This window comes from Akebia trifoliata, chromosome 16 (genome assembly GCF_017979445.1).
Source record: "Akebia trifoliata isolate Shusen 1 chromosome 16, ASM1797944v1, whole genome shotgun sequence".
In the NCBI taxonomy this organism is placed as follows: domain Eukaryota; kingdom Viridiplantae; phylum Streptophyta; class Magnoliopsida; order Ranunculales; family Lardizabalaceae; genus Akebia; species Akebia trifoliata.
Genome location: NC_141390.1, coordinates 16,209,142 through 16,222,723, shown reverse-complemented (window position 1 = coordinate 16,222,723; position 13,582 = coordinate 16,209,142). Strand labels below are relative to the sequence as shown.

At 34.6% G+C, this 13,582-nt stretch overlaps 1 long non-coding RNA gene and 1 pseudogene across 1 annotated transcript; both read left to right on the top strand.

Moving 5' to 3' along the window:
• Window positions 1-2,413: 2,413 nt before the first annotated feature.
• LOC147382638 (uncharacterized) lies at window positions 2,414-5,122 on the top strand. Its single transcript, XR_015173612.1, has 2 exons — window positions 2,414-4,687; window positions 4,782-5,122. It is a non-coding gene; the product is annotated as an uncharacterized LOC147382638 (long non-coding RNA).
• A 4,682-nt stretch (window positions 5,123-9,804) lies between these two features.
• Window positions 9,805-12,865, top strand: LOC147382637 (pentatricopeptide repeat-containing protein At2g22070 pseudogene; annotated as a pseudogene).
• The last annotated feature ends 717 nt before the right edge of the window (window positions 12,866-13,582 follow it).

Sequence of the window (13,582 nt, the reverse complement as noted above, 5' to 3'; positions counted from 1 at the left end):
GGAATGAAGGAAGCACTCCCAAAATACTATCCATACCCACCTCCTTTGACTTTGGGAATTTAATTATAGGATCCCAATTATTGGTGGAAAAGAATTAGACTTGCATCGGTTGTTTGTGGAGGTTACTTCTCGAGGTGATATTGATCAGGTGAGATGATATAATCGACTAATTAGTAGTTTCACATTGTCTTTTCTCATGATTGGTTTGACTTTGTTCAATCCCCTCTCATATTTAAGATGAATGGCATCCGTAATTATTCCAAGATTGTTGTTGCTTTGAATTATATACGTATGTGACCATACTAGGTAGGATTTGAATCCATGCTATGCTCTAGACTGGGTAATTTTCATTTTTATTGCATTTTAATGCCTCTCATACACACACACACACGCACACACATTTATGTATAGTGTGTGTGTGTGGGTGAACATCGCTTTCGTTTGAATTTTTTCAAGTGTAAAGATAAATGTTCTTTTTGGTTGCCTATGATGATTTCATTAAGTAGATTTCTTTTACACAAAACATTGTTAACAAATTTAGGCAACCTGTTCCATGTCCGAGACATTTCCCTTACCCGTGCCCATATTGTGTTACTTCAACATGGGCACCCTGGGGAGTTATTATGGGCCTGGTAACATTGGTAAGATATGGTCACAGCCTATAGATGCTCTAATAAGACTGTTTAAATGTTTACTGTTTGTATGATGGTAGTTAACCATCATCCTCTAGGACAGAACCTTAGTGTTTAAGAAGACCACAGGCCTTGATCAACTTGCAAATCCTTTCTTTTTCTTAAAAAAAATGTTTGACACGTGACACACTTCTAATGTTATAAATCTGTTTTTATTAATCTTTTTAAATTTTTTTTTATTTTTTGCTCTTTTGAAACAGCATATAAATAGCAATACATCTTCTTCCAATACAATAATCTAAATGAGTGTCGATGTCAAAGTCCTCAAGTTCCTATCTCCTAATATTGAGTCATAATACATGGAGAAAATAGAAAATAAAATGGAACAGTTCTACCATTCGGGTCTGTATGATTCTGAGGAGAACTTTTCAGATTTGGACGAAAAACTGAAAGATAAAGAGCTAATGTGCCTACTCTGCTTTGTACATATTTGAGTTTTGGATCTCTAATAGTATTATTTTCTAGAGTCAAGATCCCATACGGTGTCCCCATTCCTATAATAGGAATGGTGTCTACGTGGCACAATTTGATTTGGAAACAAATACATTGGCTAGCGTGAATGGCTTGAATAAAAGCCTGAGTTGTTTTAAACACCAACTAAAATGTGCCACGTAGACACATATAGGTATTTAATAGGAATGGAACACTGTATTAGATCCTGAGTCTATTTTCTATTATTATGCCTTAACTGTGATGAAAATAATTGAAAGTGATCATCTTGAACAACTGAGGCTTTTTAGACTTCAATGGCATCATGTTCCTATTCATGGTTTCCAACCTTAGTAATTAGTTTTATGTTTGAGCAGATTTGAATTTCTCAGTTGGGAGTTGGACGCTAGCATCTTAATAGAAATTTAGAGGCTAGGACTCTTAAGTCCCTCCTGATTTGTCTCATTCACTTGCACCATTACAACAATTCCCAACATGATTGAAAAAAAACAAAACAAAAATCAAAGCATTGGAGTATAGTAGAGAAGTCATGCATGGGTGACAAGGTCAACTTAAATCTTTGCTTAAAATAGATCTATCAAGTGTACTATTTCTACAGCAAACTTTTGTCTTGAACTGTCCAACTTTATGTTGTAAACCAAGACAATGGATCACACACAACTCTTTTAACTCACCATCGCTCTTGAAAGTATGCTCATTTTGGCCATGAGCATTCCTAGGCTTTCATGAGCACTATAGATAATCACCCAAAATTCACATCAAACCAGAGTATCACTTATTATAAGTGATAAGCACTCATATAAGTGCTTCTATCAAGAGTATCACTTATTATAATACCCCATGGGACTTCCAACCAGAGAAAACATTAATAGTCATATAAGCTTATTCTCTCAATGATAAATGTGTACGACTATTCCATAGGGATGGGTAGTGTAGTACCACCACAAACTACTCTTACAACTGGTTTACTCCTTGAGCCTAGATCTTGAGATCTTCAGTCACATAGTTTGGGTTCCTGTTGGTGGTTTATTGATATATAGGCTTAAGCCCCATCTCCCTCAACATATTACGGACAAGCTCTCTAGCAAGTCTTTACTTGTGGATGTGCTAAATTGTATTTTGACCTTGCAAAGTCAATAGCAATGATCTCATCTTTTGACAACCATCACAACAGTGTTGTATTTGCGATAGACGTCTCATTTTATTTTTTCTATTGACTTGTGTGATTTGTAACTTCTTCATCATAATTGTTACTGTCTGTCTAGTTCACTGTACACTCAAGTTGAAAGTATCTGAAGATGTGTTTCAAGGTGGTAAATTGTCCAATGCTATTCATTAGAAGTGATGAGCTCAATGTAGCCTGGACACTTTTCACACCATTGTTGAAAGAATTAGAAGAGAAGAAGATTGCACCTGAGCTCTACCCATATGGCAGTAGAGGGCCAGTAGGAGCACATTATCTTGCTGCCAAGCACAATGTCCGTTGGGTAGATCTTAGTTAATGGTGAAGACTCGTAACTAGTCGGAATTCTGTTATAGAAATTCATGTAATCCAACCCCATCTTTAAAACTCATGTTATCTCTATGTAGTGATCTATAAGAGGATGGGTTTGATTATGTTCTTTTTTTTCTTTGTAAAGCTGGCTTGCTTGTTTTCTTGGAATTAGAACTTCCTTCGATTGTCCCCGAGTTGTTTCTTTTGCCTTGTTTGCAACCCTAATTTATAAGGAAAGATTTGAAGATATAGTTCTAGATGGAGTTGAACAGGGAAATGATTCATGTTTCCGACCCCAACATTTGAACTAGAACTTAGAATATGAGCAACATAGTCGAACTTTAATGGGAATTTTTCACTGTTTCGATTTTACTTGAATCTAGCTTCGAAGATGAGTTTTTATTATTATTGTGATATGTGCCCAAGGAGTGGGATGGAATAAAATATGTAGTTTCTGTCTTAGTTCTATTTAGGATTCAGTTTCTAGTTTGTTTTGTTTAATTGTTTCTGTTTGTGGGTTTAGTTTCTATTTCTGTTAGTTGTTGTTTTTCGCTTATTAAGAAGTTTATATAAGTAGGAAATCATCCATGTCTGGAGGTAACAAGAACAATCAGTCTATGATTTAATAAATTGAAGGTTTCCCCCTTGATGTGGGAGTTAATTTTCTGCATCTTCTTCCTAGTTTTTATCACATTGGTTTGTATCCTAGGGTTTCATTTGTTCTTGATATTAACTATACCATATTATATAAGTTTTGAAATCATCCATGGTTATGGTTTCCTGTAATTGAGAATTTTTATGTGATTGAAGTTTTTATCACAAAAAAAAAATTCAAATATCTCTTATTGGGTTGTAGTTCTAAGTCTTCACATATATATATTTTTCTCTTTTCCGTAGGTCTGTAATGCAAATTATGAATCATATTGTTCTTTGATGTATAAATTTGGGTTTATATATATAGCTTTCAGTTTTTATAAAAGATTTCAGTTTGATTTATTAATTCTATTTTGCTTGGTTTGGCATCTGAGTAGCAAATTTGTTAAAATTGTCTTATTGTTCATATTTCTTCAATTCTGCTTTGTTTCATGTTGTATGTAAAATGGGTTTTCTATTATCTCAATGCTGTCCTCATACTAAAAAAAAAAATTTGGCATGTTTCTGCATAAGCAGCTTTCCATTCATGTTGTATCCTGCCCCAAATTTTGGGTATGAGGCATTGATGATGATGGGTTCATGTATTGGTTAAGTTTTTTAATCTTCTTATAAGGATAAGCTATTATCTATTATATAGGGCTTCTGAGATAGTATAGCTGGGTTTCTATTTGGAGTGATTAATTTAAGTGTTTAGGACTTTTTTTAGAGTAAATCATAGGTTCAAGGGTGCTGGTTTAGGTTATAGAGTTAATAAACTAGTAAATTGGTTGTTATTTCCACTCCTATTCTTACTAATGTGTGTAATATATCATGCTGTTTGGAAGTTTTGATTTTAATTCAATAATTTTTTCCATTAATGTCTTCTTTATGCAGCTATGATTTTGCATTTGTTGATGCTGAGAAGAAAATGTATCATGAATATTATGAGTTGCTGTTATAATTGGTAAAAATAGAATTTATGGTTTCGACATTCAGTTATAGAATTATACTATTTGATCCAGATTGCTTAATCTGATGTGTCATTTTGATATCCTTTTGATGGTAAGGGTTGGGGGTGTAATTGTGATGGATAATGTCCTCTGGCATGGGAAAGTTGGTGATCCAATGGTACACCAATATATAATCTTGAAACTTTACCTATTGTGAAACTAAGTTTTATGCAGTAGTATTTTGTTGAGTAGGTAAATGACCCAAAGATTATCAGCATAAGAAATTTCAATAAAAGTATAATGGAGGTCACACGTGTTAGCATTAGTATGGTGGGTATATATACTTTTTTGTTGAGTTCTTCACTTTGTTTTCATCAACAAGTTCTACTCGTAAAACTTGGGAAAAAATTTAGTTACCCATTGGAGATGGCATGACAATATGCCGACAAAGGTGACATATTAACAAGGTCTGTTGGTTTGCTCATGCTTTTGTGACCACTTTCTTAAAGAATTTCTCGAACCCATTTGGTTGATGATACTTTTTTTTTTCCTTGGTGACAGAATATACAGCACTCCCAGTTTTGACATCATGCAACAAGAACAGTGCATCAAAAGCAATTTAGTTCTAACAGTTGCCCATGATATTGGGTGAAACTCAAATTGTGGATTAGCATTCTGTTTAGCAGACGTGAAGATTCATTGAAAGGATGGATATCGTACTTTTGAAAATGCAAAGATTGTCTGAAATAGAAATGGGAGTTGAGTTATTTGATTGTAAGATAAAATTTCATCCAGCTCAGTAAACAAACGTTAGTCCTATAGTCTTGGTATAGAGTTCATTATTGAAATCGGATATGGATTTTTATTTTATTTTATTTTATAGACTCAGTTTGTTGAGTGTATTATTATTTTATTTTTTATTTTTTGTGGGGATGGGGAGTGGTTAGAGTGCCCTCCCAAAATTCTTTATGTAATAGAGATATAATTTATCAAACATTCTTCAATATAGAGTTTTATGAGGCATGTTTAATAAAATCATTTGCTGTACTTTTTATATCATGACATCACGATTGAATGCCTTAACCGTTCGAATTCAACATTTTCATCTAAAAATTGGATTTTTGACATCTCAATTGAGTTTCGGAGACTTCATTCAATCAAAAAGGATTTAAGAAAAAATAAGTCATTTTCAAGGGTGTTTCTCAACCATTTTGTAGATGTATGTAAAAAATTAGGATTTTTTTCACTTTTTTTTTTCTTAGTTTTTGAATGAATATCAATCAATAATGGTTCTTTTTTGGGTTGAAATCATTTAAATAAATCGTTATCTCAAGTTTTAAGTCGATATTTCCATGTATTTTAATCGAAAAAACTCAAAAATTGAAAATGGGTGGGTTTTATCAGTGTTGAGTTCACAATTTTTTATTTGAAAAAACGGTGTATTTGATAGTTATTAAAAAAGCGTTGAGTTCGACAGTAAATAAATAGTGAACTCGTCAATAAATAGTAGTGAGCTCAACAGTAAAATGCAAACTCGATACTAAATAACAAACCATCAAGTTCAATAGTAAAAATTATGAATTCATCAGTACAAGAGACCGTTAAGAAAGAAAAAAGTTTACTAATAAATGTCCTATCAAGCTAACACGCAAAACTTAGGGATTATGTAGAAAGAAATCCTTCTACGTGGGTCCCTTAAGTAATTTTCCCTAAATAAAGAAAATTGTTATTAATTTAAGTGTAATGGTTATTTGTAGACTATGAAGGGTATAATAGTCATTTAGACTAAAAATAATTTCTTGTATGATATTTGGTTGGAAGATGAATATTTATCACGTTCTTTATAAATAAATTTAGGTGTCTATATTTTGTATCATTGTACAAGTAGAATTTTGTTCTTTAGATTATGAATGGTATAATAGTCATTTGGATTAAAAAATAATATTTTGATATGGAATTTGGTTGGAAAATGAATATTTATCATGTTATTTACAAATGAGTTTAGGTGTTTATATTTTGTATAATTGTATAAATAGAACTTTATTTTTTAGACTATGAAGGGTATAATAATCATTTGACAAGAATAATTTCTCTTCTCTTCTCTTATGAATCCTAACCAAACAGGAGAAACTTAGTTATTTCTCTTCTCTTCTCTTTCAATCCAAACAAGGTGAGGAGAAACTAGTCTTCTCTTCTCTTCTCTTCCCTTCCCTTCCCTTCTCTTAATGAGTTTCTCTTCCCTCCGCTTCTCTCAATCCAAACAGAGTGTTAGACTCATGTGGAGTATCTGCAGAATTCATGGAGAATTAGATCTCGTAAAATAAAATGGAACGGAAACCATAAAACCCTACCTAACCAAGGAAACTAGTAGAGGGGATGATGTCCGTCGAATGAAGAGGCCCTTGAAGGTAGCTAGCTTTACTTTCAGACATGGTTTTGATGAGAGATACGTGTCCTAACGAGACATCTAATGTCAAAATGGACGACATCTAATGTCTTGTAAGACATTGACCTCAGTCTTTTGGGCAAGACCAGTCAATGGGCTTAGAGTATGACTATTCATTCAAGGGAGGTGTACTCTCCACGTAGTGACAACATTTCCAGAAATAAAACCCCTGTGATGCATGTCGAGGTAAGAATGATCATAATAAAAGGGTGTATTGCACTAGGGTCCAAAATAAGTACAAAATTGAGTCAACTTATCATTATGACCTGAATTTTGCATTTATTACCAGATAAAAACACAAAAGGACACATGGTAGCAATATGTGGAGTCTTGAAAAAGGCATCACAGAGAGTTTGATATATTGTCCCAAGTTCAAGTGCCACACTTTAAATCTACAATCTCCGGGATTCGCGGTCCCCTAAGTGAGACTCGCAAGAGAAATAAAGTCAAAAACGTAGAAGAAGCATATCCCAACATTCAAGCAAGATCACCAATGAAATAGTCAAATGAAAGTGCTCTTTTAGGTTCAAGTATTTACACATCTGTCAGTACGATCAAGGACACATTATCTTCACTTACTTTTCGACATTACGTCCTTGACAGGGCATCTATTTATAGGTATCAAAATTTTGTAAAGATTTTCCAACTCTTTAAATTATTCAAAAAATTCTTAAAATCACACTTGGCCTATATATTTTAAGGGTAGCGTTATTTGGCCAACACTTTGGCAAACATTTTGACAAACACATTTTTCAAAACATGGGTTAGAGGTCTTGGAATGGGCTGATTTTTGGTGAGGATGATCTCTACGGTGAGGTGATCATCATCACCAAAAATCAGCCCATTCCAAAACTTCTAACCCCATCAAAAATGGTTTACAAAAATGGACGGTTCACGATTTTTCAACTTGTAAACTGGGGCTAGAAGTTTTGAAATGGGCTGATTTTTGGTGAGGATGATCTCCTCACCGTAGAGATCATCCTCACCAAAAATCAGCCCATTCCAAGACCTCTAACCCATGTTTTGAAAAGTGTTTTGCCAAAATGTTTGCCAAACTGTTGGCCATTGAACGGGCCCATATTTTAATTAGGACATATGGACTGACCTTCTAAACATTGGGATTTTAAATCTTCATAAATAAAACCCATGGTCTAAAATAAGTCTAAGTAATCCACATATTAAAGTATTAGATCCTACACTCAAATAAATGAGTTTGACCTACCAACAATCAATAAAATTCTTAAAATTAAATTTGAATGAGTTTAGTCTTTAAATAAATCAATCAAAGCTATTTAAATTAAGGTATACTTGGAAAGTTAAGCTTTATTTAAGTTTATATGTATCAAAGCATTCCTTATTGGGAAGAAATCTTGATAATTTTCTCTTAGAAATCAAAAACCCTCATTTCAGAAAAGAAGAACCTTTCAAGTCTTCCTCTAAAGACAAAGAAAAACTCTTCAAGTGACTCAAACTCTAATTAAAAAGAAGATTAAGCTTAATATCTTTCTTCAGAAGTCAAAAACTCATTCTCAATCGATAAAACACAAAGTCTGAAGAAAATAAAATCCATAGAAATCTCTACATAAGATCAAATACAAACAAAGTCATCGTTAAAACAATCTTTTCAATTAATCATCCTCGAAACCTGGAGAAAAGAAAACTACACATGTCACTTTACCTTTTGTACTTAACTATTAATCAAAGGAAAATACTAATTTCACGAATCTTGAAGTAGATTTGTAAAATTTGTTATCGACAATAGGTCAATTACTTAAACATATTTCTTTGATCCAATGGTTAATATTATTTGATCAAAACTTTTAAGACTTGATGAGTCTCATTCGATGGTTTAAAAATTGTTTGAAACCAAAATGGCTTACTTGAGTTATCTCGATATAGTTCATGGCTGAACGAGATTTTCAATGTGAATCGTCCTTCACATCGAGTCATTTAAGATCCCATATTGAAAATCTTTATCATGTCAATAAAACTTGGTTGGTTCGATTGAATATTTATATTTTTGAAATAACTATATTTTAATGATTTAAATATGGGGACTATTAACGTCCAAAACCTCATAGAGATGTTAGCCTTCTCCACCATAGGCACTTTCCAAAAATACTATTTTCATTGTATTTTTTAGTGAAATAAGATAAGTGTATGTTAGTTTTTTACATAGTAAATGTTTATTTTGATACTAAATGCCTCGATTGCAAAAGTATTTATTATAGATAAGATATTTAAATTTAAAGATTAAAATATCTTTAAGAAAATCATTTTTTATATCAATATACCTTCAGATTCCAAATTCCAAAGTGTATTTCTTACACTTTAACAGACCAATATTTATATTATGTAACAAATAATCATTTATTATTTATAAGATTAACATACCCTTATCTTTTTACTAAAAGACAAAATGCTTAGAGTATTATTGAAAAGTGAATGTGATGAAGTATTTAATGTTCCCATTAGATCTTGAACATTAACATTCTCCTTTAAATATTTATTATTTAAATATGCATATAATCTAATGATAGAACATCTTTAACCCAACTTTTTAATTATTTAAGAGAGATTCTATTGTCACACCAACTTTTGCCAATACCATCTCAATTCATATGTAATTACACACATTTGGGGTTGGTGTTAGCAAAAGTTGGAGTGGTAATAGAAGTCCTTTTATTTAAATATAAATATAAGGGGTCTCGTTCAGCAACAAACATTTTGGCAAAACTTTTTTCAAAACATGGATTAGAGGTTTTAGAATGGGCTGATTTTTGGTGTGGATGATCTCTATGGTGAGGAGATCATCCTCACCAAAAATCAGCCCATTCCAAAACTTCTAACCCTAGTTTACAAGTTGAAAAATCGTGGACCGTCCATCTTTTGTAAATCATTTTTGATGGGTTAGAAGTTTTGGAATGGGCTGATTTTTGATGATGATGATCTCCTCACCGTAGAGATCATCCTCACCAAAAATCAGCCCATTCGAAAACCTCTCACCCATGTTTTGAAAAATGTTTTGCCAAAATGTCTGTTGCTGAACATTTCCCTAAATATAAATATACATTAACAACAACAAAAAAATGATCGAGTTATACAATTTACCTTGTGCGCGACGAGATGAGTCGGGCGAGTCAACTCGGTTAGCAATACGAAACGGAATACCAAGTTTTAAAACTGTGCAGTCTTCCCCTTCCCGCTAATTTATAGTTTAAACTCTCACTCAATAATCAATAGTCTTTGCCTTCGTCAATTTGCCTAAATGAGAGAAAATCTTTTAAACCAAACCCCTTAATGGGTTTTCTTCTTGAACTTCCTTGTCTTAGAAATCTCTCTAATGGAGCCATCAATCCCACCAACTCTCGTATCTCCATCAGATTTCTATGCATCTCTGCTCCAAACAAGCCTAAAGACCAAATACCCAATTGTTGGAAAATCGATTCATGCACGAGTGATCAAAGATGGGCTTCACCTTGGCGTGTTCTTGATGAACAATCTCATCAATTTCTATGCAAAAACTGGATTAATTTCCGATGCCCACCAATTATTTGATGAAATTCCTCTTAAGAATACCTTCTCTTGGAACACTATCCTATCTGCTTATGCAAAACAGGGAAGGCTCGATATAGCCCGTCGTGTTTTTAAGGAAATGCCTGATCGGGACTCGGTTTCATGGACTGCGATGATCGTGGGTTATAATCAAATGGGTCGGTTTGAAAATGCAATCTCTATGTTTCTAGAGATGATTTCTTTTAGAGTTCCACCAACCCAATTCACATTTACCAATATTCTTACCTCGTGTGCCGCTTTGGAAGCTTTGGATTTGGGGAAGAAAGTTCACTCCTTTGTTGTTAAACTTGGTTTGAGTAGTTACATTCCGGTGGCTAATTCCCTACTCAACATGTATGGAAAATCTGGGGATCCAGAGACAGTGAAAGTTGTTTTTGATAGAATGAGATTACGGAGCACATCAAGTTGGAATGCAATGATTTCGTTATATACACGGTCTAGCCAATTTGATCTTGCTTTGGCCCACTTTGCACAGATGCACGAACGAGATGTTGTTTCTTGGAACTCGATAATTGCAGGCTACAATCAATGCGGGTTTGATCACATGGCATTGATTTTTTTCTCGAAAATGCTGAAAGAGTCCTCTGTAAAACCCGATCATTTCACCTTTGCTAGTGTTCTATCGGCTTGTGCGAATCTCGAGATGTTGAAACCTGGGAAGCAAATTCACGCCCAAATCATTGTAATTGGACTTGATACTCATGGTCCGGTTGGAAATGCTTTGATCTCAGCGTACTCCAAGTCTGGAGAGGTGGAAATTGCTCGAAAGATTGTTCAACAAAGCGAGACCACCAATCTCAATGTGATATCCTTTACGGCTCTACTTGATGGGTATCTCAAGATTGGGGACATTAACCCTGCGAGAGATATCTTTGACTCACTTAAAGATCGGGATGTGGTTGCATGGACAGCCATGATTGTAGGCTACGTGCAGAACGGCTTCAACAACAATGCAATGGAGCTCTTTAGATTAATGTTGAATGAAGGTCCTAAGCCAAACAACTACACTTTGGCTGCCATGTTAAGTGTTTGTGCAAGCTTAGCTTCGTTGGTTCACGGTAAGCAAATTCACGCTAATGTGATGAGATTGGGAGAAGAGTTATCAGTTTCCGTAAGCAATGCCCTTATTACCATGTATGCTAAAGCTGGGAGTATTGAAGGTGCAAGACACGTGTTCAATCAGATGTATTGGAAACGAGATACGGTCTCTTGGACTTCCATGATCGTATCTTTAGCTCAACATGGTCTTGGAATAGAAGCTATCGAACTTTTCGAAAAGATGCTAACCCTTGGAGTCAAACCCGACCATATAACTTATGTTGGCGTGATCTCTGCGTGTACCCATGTAGGATTGGTAGAACAAGGCCAAAAATATTTCGATTTAATGCAAAATGTACATAGAATTGAACCCACCCCTAGTCATTATGCGTGCATGATTGATCTGTTCGGGCGAGCTGGATTGCTCCAAAAAGCACAAGAGTTCACCGAAAAGATGCCGATTGAGCCCGATGTAATAGCTTGGGGAGCACTTTTAGCGTCTTGTACGGTTCATAAAAATGCCGAGTTGGCCAAAGTTGCGGCAGAGAGATTGCTAAATATTGAGCCGGAGAACAGTGGAGCATACTCGGCCCTCGCTAATGTGTACTCTAAATGTGGGAGATGGGATGATGCTGCGAAAACAAGGAAATTGATGAAGGATAGAGGAGTGAAGAAAGATCAAGGATTTAGTTGGATCCAAATCAAGGACAAAACTCATGTTTTTGGAGTTGAAGATGGGATGCATCCACAAAGAGATGCAATCTACAAGATGATTGGAAAGCTTTGGAAGGAGATTAAGAAAATGGGTTTTGTTCCGGATACTGATGCGGTGTTGCATGATCTTGACCAAGAGTTGAAGGAGCAGATACTGAGTCACCATAGTGAGAAGCTCACGATAGCATTTGGGTTGATTAGTACTCCTGAGAAGACGACATTGAGGATCATGAAGAACCTTAGAGTCTGTAATGATTGTCACTCCGCCATTAAGTTTATCTCAAAGATTGTAGAGAGAGAAATTGTGGTGAGGGATGCTACCCGCTTTCACCATTTTAAGGAGGGGTCGTGTTCTTGTGGGGATTATTGGTAGGAATGACATGAAAATTCCCCTGAAATTCAAACTGCGTACGCGTGAATCACAGCTTGATGGGTCCAATCGTAGATTAAGGGTGCAGATTCAATTCCAAGCCCAATGAGAAAGATGAACCGGAGGCAAAAGCGTCGTTACGATTGTATTGTCTTCTATAAATATCACCTCTCAGGCCCCTTGGTAGTTGGGGGAAAGAGGTTCAGTTTAGGCCTCAATTCCATGAGGTTAGGGTTTCACCTAGATGTCATTCCGAGCCTAAATACAGAGATGAAGGTACGTTGGCTGAATTGGTGTAAATTATCATTTATTCATAATCCATAATATCATGGTAGATGGCACGGATCTTTTTTTTCTCCGTCAACTCTATTCAGAGCTACTTATTCTACAAAGGCACATGATTTAAGTATTCAACTTGCAACACAAAGTGCTTCTTGTTAGACCTTTAGTAGTATTTGTTGTATTATGCCTGTGTCCATCCCAACTATTTCAATTGATTTTCATTCTTTTTAATCTCTTATTGTTACTATTACATTCCCTCATATGTAACAATAATGTATGTTACTGGATAATAGGCCATCAAGAAAGGCTCTGATGTCCTATTTTTGTGTCAAAATATGTCCTCACATATGACATGCTGACTTCTAAAAAAATGGTTAGTTGTTACATTATATGCTTCTACAAAGTGCCATTAGTGTTCACTTACATAACATCTTGGATCCTACTTGCTTTTGTTGGCATGAGACATTATCGGCATCTTGAGGGGGGAGCATTTTGTTGGAATTATTATTTTCATTATTAAAATTATTTTGTGGCCTTTTCACATATACAAATGTTATATAAATACTGGATTGTAATTTGTTCAAAACATTAAGGATAAAATTGGAAATCATGCTAGTGGTCTAGCATTGGTTACCAACATCAAATATGATGGGTCAGTGAATATCCTATCAAAATTTAAGTGGTATTCACCCAATACTAGAATTCTATGATGGGTAGAAAATCTAGTATCATCTTTTATAAATAGGTGGTCGTCCCCCCTTCTCTACACATAAATTATTCTATTATTGAGATAGAGGTTCCCATCACCAAAAGTGTAGGCAGAGTTGGGGTAGTACACCTATTCTTCGCAGATCAAGATCAACATATTCTTCATGGATAATCGGAAAAACGAATCCAGGTGTTTTACAATTATTACTTTCGATTCGATTATTCTAT